This window comes from Macaca mulatta, chromosome 8 (genome assembly GCF_049350105.2).
Source record: "Macaca mulatta isolate MMU2019108-1 chromosome 8, T2T-MMU8v2.0, whole genome shotgun sequence".
NCBI classification, from domain to species: Eukaryota; Metazoa; Chordata; class Mammalia; order Primates; family Cercopithecidae; genus Macaca; species Macaca mulatta.
The window spans coordinates 74,093,425-74,099,317 of record NC_133413.1 but is presented as its reverse complement, the minus strand read 5'-3'; the positions used below and the strand labels follow the sequence as shown (position 1 = coordinate 74,099,317).

The window sequence follows — 5,893 nt, the reverse complement described above, 5'->3', positions numbered from 1 at the left end:
CAAGTGGGTCCATTCACAATGGTCAGACTTTATTCATACTTAAAGAGGTTATAGAAATGGATTGGCAAGGCATGGACTGGGAGTGAAAGAAGGAGGAGAAATAACTATCCAGGCATGAAGGTGGAGATGCAACCATGGAATCTTTAATAAAATTTTCTAACACTTCATGCACCTGACCAGTGTCACCAAGACCATGCTTCCGAGGGCAGTGAGGATACCCAACGTCACAGAGCATGGAGCCAGCACTTTGGTTCGGGTCACTGTCTCACCTACTTTCTTTAGTCTGCCTTCTTCCTCTCAGGTCTTAATTTTTGACTTCTTGGGATTATTATCTTGGTCAGTGTTTTTCTTCTTATTCTTTTTCAGTCACTAGATTTTCTCTTGCTCTGGAAAAAAAAAAAAAAAAAAAAAGCCGTGTGAGGAGGGTAGTATATGTGGCATTTCCAAAGCTTATAAGACAAAGACAATTATCAATTATCTTTCCTTTTGCTCATTTGGCATTTGTAAAGTAGAAATTCCAGCTACTGCTTCATCACTTATCATTTATACACTGGAAAATGCTCATTCATTCATTATTTATCTGATGAGTATCCTCATTGATTTGTTTTTTCTTAAGGAATCTTTTCATTTCTTAGCTTGATTTTGCCTCTGTGATTTCTTATATTTCCATCTTAAATAATAATCAGAAGAACTATTGGTAGAAATCTAGAATGATATTTACTATCAAATTAAGTGTACTTTTAGGAGTTTCCCTGCCTGCCCTACCTGTCCACTCCACATACACCTAAATATTGTCTCCACTGAAGTTGAAATTCTTAAAATATAATATAGATTTTATTTAACTAAAAAGTATTCTATACCCTATTATACACAAACATCAAGCAAGACCTACCGGAGGGTGTAAAAACAAGTAACATTGACACTTCCCGTAGAAAGTCCACAATCTAGAAGCAGAGTTAGGAAAGACAAAACTATACAAAATTCAAGCCAAACCATTCTAAGTACTTCTTTATTAATAGGTATTTTTCTGAATAGTTTGTTCAGATACCAAACCAAAACAAAACAAAAACATTTCAAGTTACAAAATTATTGTTCTTTGTTCGAAATCAACTCAACATTAGTTGAGGCAGTATTCAGGCCTGGACTCATGAAATCCAACATGAATGTATGATTTTAAATAGTGCTCTTAAAGTTTTAGTCTTAACTAGTATTATTGTATGTAAACATACACCAAAAATATATAAAAATTATTAGGGCTATATTAAGCTTATGAAACTTAGAAACATGCTATAAGTCAGTGGGCCAAGAAAAATGAGCATCTTAGAGCCTAGAAGTTTTGACATCTGGAAACAAACCTTGCTTTAAACAATACGGGCACTACTTGTTTATCTGCTTATCTTTTTCTACTTACAAAATAATTGTTAGAAATGGTTGTATCTAACAAATAGTATTTTACTTGTTCATAATACATTATTCATAGTGATGTATAGTCTTGACATAGTTGTAACCATGAAAGGCAGGCCATGCAGGGAAAGATACAGCAGTTTGCCTTACAACTCCTTCTTGACCTCCTCACTTTCCTAAAAATTGCAAAGGTGGAGTAAATAGCGGTAGTGTTGCACTAACTGAATATAGAAAAAGGAAAGCTGCCAAGGAGAACTATTAAATGTATTTTATAATTATTTTTTCTTTCCAATTCTCTGGACCAGTCACAGCCAGATCAATCATGCAGAAATCAGAAACCGTGGTTCAGATGACTGAGCAATCAGGGTGGCAGGGCTGCCGGTCCATTTGTCAGACTTAGCCAGACAAGGACAGAGCCTAAAGGAGCTCAGGGGAAGAGTGAGCACGAGTTATGTTCTCTGGCCTTGGCAATGGAGGTAGAATGTCAAGGGGCAAATGGATGTCTGGGAGAAATGGGAGAAGAGAAGCACTTGAGCCTGGGAAAGGAGCCATGAACAGTGGGGTAACTGAAAAGTGTCTGGGGACATTTGTGTGTTATTTCTGAAAGAAAAAAAAAAAAGCTAGTTGCAGGAAAATAGCTTTATTTTCATTTCTGAACTGTTTTATAGGTGATTTCCATAGAAATACTTTTCCCCTCTAAACAATCCAGCATACATAGTCTGAGGATTTTCTCCTTTCTATCCTAGCAGCAGTGTTCATATCCTAACACTCCTGCAGTTAAAAGTGTTCTACTCTGCTTCATCATCTACGCCTCCTTTCTTTCCTTTGTTATGAATGCTCTGCCTAGCAAGACAAAAGATTCTTTCTAGAAATAGCAAAGAGATGGAAGTGGAGGAATGAGGGAAGGAAGAAGGGAGATTGGGAGGGGAGGAAAGAGGAGAAGGAGAATGAAAGGATACAGGAGGAGGATGAAGCAGGAAGGCGTGGCCTATGTATGGCATCTTCGTTGGTCTATTGTTGCCTTTCTTTCTCTGGGTTGGCCTTGCTGATAGCTGCAGCCTAGGTAGGTGATAGCCTGCTGCTGCTGCTGCTGCTGCTGCTGCTGCTGCTGCTGCTTCAGGCGCTCTTCACCATTGTGATGCATTAATGAAGTGGCGCTGCCCCGTCACACCTCATCAGCAGTCCTGTGCAGGCAGAATGAAATCACTCCTATTGACCCCCTGGCATATTTATAGGCTCTGTCTTTCTGCTGAGACTGGTAGTTATCACCTTCCCTTCCCCGTGTTGTGTTTATTCAGCAGCATGCTAAATCACACCCGGGCACAAGTGGAGCATTCATCAGGAACCACGAGCCCCTCTTTCAGTCTGCCAAACCTATCCAATTACTGAGGCTGGAAGAGCCTGCACAAACCCTTCTGCCAGGCAAGTTCTCTTGTCTGCACCCTCTAAAAATAATACCTTCTGAGCTCCGCACGCTTCCCTATCCAATCTTCACATTGACTTTGAACTGGCAGAGCACTCATTTATCCTTCATTGGCTTTGTCTCCGAGACCCCCCTTTTCTTCTTAAACAATGAGAAAGAGATGCTGCATTTCTTTCTAGAGGGGATAGGGGAGGATGTGCGTAGATTCACTTCCCATTCTTCTCTCTATTTTCTTGGCTACCTCTTCAGATGTGCAAGTTGTACATTCAAGTTCTTCTGAAGGGCAGCTGCACTCTGGTCCCATGCTGCCCTCTGTCTTTCTGTTTCTTGCTAAAGATGTTACAGAGTTCTTTAACCAGTAAGTTGGGAGAAACTGTTAAAATTACTGGAAAAATTGTGTCACTTCGGTTGAAAGTCATGAGAGCTAGATCCAGGCATTCCTTTAAAAGTTGACAGATGATGGTAAATTGTTTAAACGTATATATCTCTTAACATATATATTAATTTGTTAGGAGTTTTGGTTTTTTAACAATATTTTTACATTTTCAACTTTTCTTAATGTATCTTATTTTTTAGATTAGAAAAAAAGCAAAGATTAATAGTATTAAAGCTAAATATGTGGCTTGCAATGCTTTCTGAAGCTTATTACAATGGAATATTTATGATTTAGGATTTTTTTTTTTAATTATGAGAGATAGAGTTGTGTAACAGCAACAAAACCTACCTAAGACTCAGAAAACCCGGATTCTTGTCCCAGCCTCTTTGCCTCTAACTAGAATTGTGACCTTGTAAGTCATTAATCACTCTGGGCTTTAGCTCCCTTATCTATGGTTCTGTCTAGAGCTAACACATCCATACTTACAAGCATAGGACCGAACAAAGGGAGCCAGACCAAATGATCATTTGATTAATAGCCAAGCTATTTGTGAGACCTGGGACAAAGGTTTATTACTTCCCTTATCCCCAGAGACTAATGCATAATAGCTGGTAAAGCCACAGGAGTAACACACAAAGCATACGGAAGACACCTAGATCAAGCATCAATCAACCTTACAGGGTGTGCTTGTACATACTTAATGAGTTCTAAAAAAAACAAAAAAAATTAAACTTATTTGTAGCCTTTGCCAATTTCTGTGCTGTAGATATCCCCCACCATGATAAATTTCAAGCTACCAACTTGATTTCACCGATGGAAGAGCTAGAAAAAAATGCTAAATAAATTCTTAAGAGCTCATACAAGGGCACGCCCCACCTCCTTCCAGAGATCAACTGGGCTTTGAGTGGGAAATGGCAGAATTTTATTGAGAGCCAGAGATATAAGATGAAGATAGTAAAGAAAGGGAGCTTATCTTAATAGAGTTGTTTTGAATACTTCTCAAAAGTGTCATAGCAATATCTCTAACAACTTTGAAAAAAGAGTGGGAAGTATTTTGATGCCTCCAATCTGTCTGGATATGTAATCCAAAGACAAGTTAGAAGAAAATTTCTTTAAAATTTCAAAGTAAATTTAAAATGTCAACTTTGCATTCTATTTTGGGAATATCTGGGATGATTTTAATACAAAATAGTATAAAAATAATAATATAAACATTTTTTGCAAATTGGAAAAAAAGCTTTCGTATACCTCTAGCATATCAACATGTAATTTCAATAAAAGACTCAAAACTCAAACCACAACTTGAAGGATTTAGAAAGGCTTTTCCCATAAAGGAAAGAAGAGTGGAAAGGAAGGAGAGAAGGAAGGGAGGAAAGAAGAGAGATGGGAAGGGAGGGAGGCAGACAAAACAAACTGTATAAAAACACTATCACAGGGAAGAGATTATTTGAAAAGTAGATGCCACAATTGGGAAATTCTTGTTATCACTAAGCTCACCATCACCCTCCATGGCAAAGAGGTTCCAAATTTCTGAGCTCACTGGCTCACTCATGAACACATTCTCATTTAAGTTATTGCCTATTTAGGCAAAATTTGAAGATCAACAGAGGAGGTATTATAAAAGCCACGAAAATGGCTGTGTTAACAGGAGTAAGTTGAGAGACCACAATGATGGTGGGAATCAAAAACAGACATACTGAATTATGAGGAGATAAGAGCTTTGGTTTAGAAGAAATTAATTCCCTAATGGTATGAATATGCTTAGAGAGGAAAAGTGAGCACTAAGCTAGAGGCCTTGCTGCCTCAGTTGGAAAGGGAATATTTTCAATAATCTGTACGAATGGGTCAAAATGTTTCTGAATTGATGTTGGACCATTCACTTAAATCTCATAAATATTCAGGGCACATCTGTGAGTACAAAATCCCAAGTGGAACAGAAGTTGATGTAAGAAAAGGGGCAGGCACAGGAAGTGTGGTCAAAAATAAAGATAAGATCCTCACCCTAAAGAAGCTAAGGATATAATGAGGGTTGATAAGTTGCTATCTAAAGTACAAGGACGAATGACAGCTATGATAAAAGTTAAAAACACAATGCTGGAGTAATAAAATCCAGTGGGGAATTGGGAAATGCACTGTGACCTGATTCTATTTCTATTCATAAATTCCTTTTTTTCTTGTAAGTGGTATATTTTGCTTACGCAGGAATAAGGTAGTCATTTTTATTTCAACTAGATACATCCAGCTTCACCACATTTTTTCTTTTCTCAAATATCATTTAGCCATGAAAAAAGAACTTTCTGTCTTACCAGCTAAGTCAAAAGGAGTTTACAAATAGCCTGCCCTTCTGAAGACCTTGCAGACCAATTCTTGGCGATGAGCTCACAGAGTTGTGTGGTCTGAAAACAGTTTCATATACTTCCCAATGCTGAAGTGAAGATTTTGTTTTCAGGTTCTTGCCATGAGTCTAGAGATCTATATATATGGAAAACATTTTTTTTCTACTGAGGGACATAATCCAGAACTTCACCTTTAAAAAACTGTTAATGTCCTGTTGAAATTTTCTGTAATTTTAAATTTTAATAACGCAATTCTAGTGTTTATTACTCAAAACTAGAGGAGCATACGGATGCTGCTAAAAAACAAAAGTCAAAAACCACCACCACCTGGTCCACAAGTTGGTTTACCTGGGA

The 5,893-nt window shown here is 37.7% G+C and overlaps 1 long non-coding RNA gene across 1 annotated transcript; it reads right to left on the bottom strand.

Annotated features, from left to right (window-relative positions):
* Positions 1 to 313: 313 nt before the first annotated feature.
* Positions 314 to 2,679, bottom strand: LOC114680416 (uncharacterized). Its single transcript, XR_003732638.2, has 3 exons — positions 2,364 to 2,679; positions 893 to 944; positions 314 to 386 (listed from the first exon to the last, which is right to left on the bottom strand). It is a non-coding gene; the product is annotated as an uncharacterized LOC114680416 (long non-coding RNA).
* Positions 2,680 to 5,893: the final 3,214 nt, after the last annotated feature.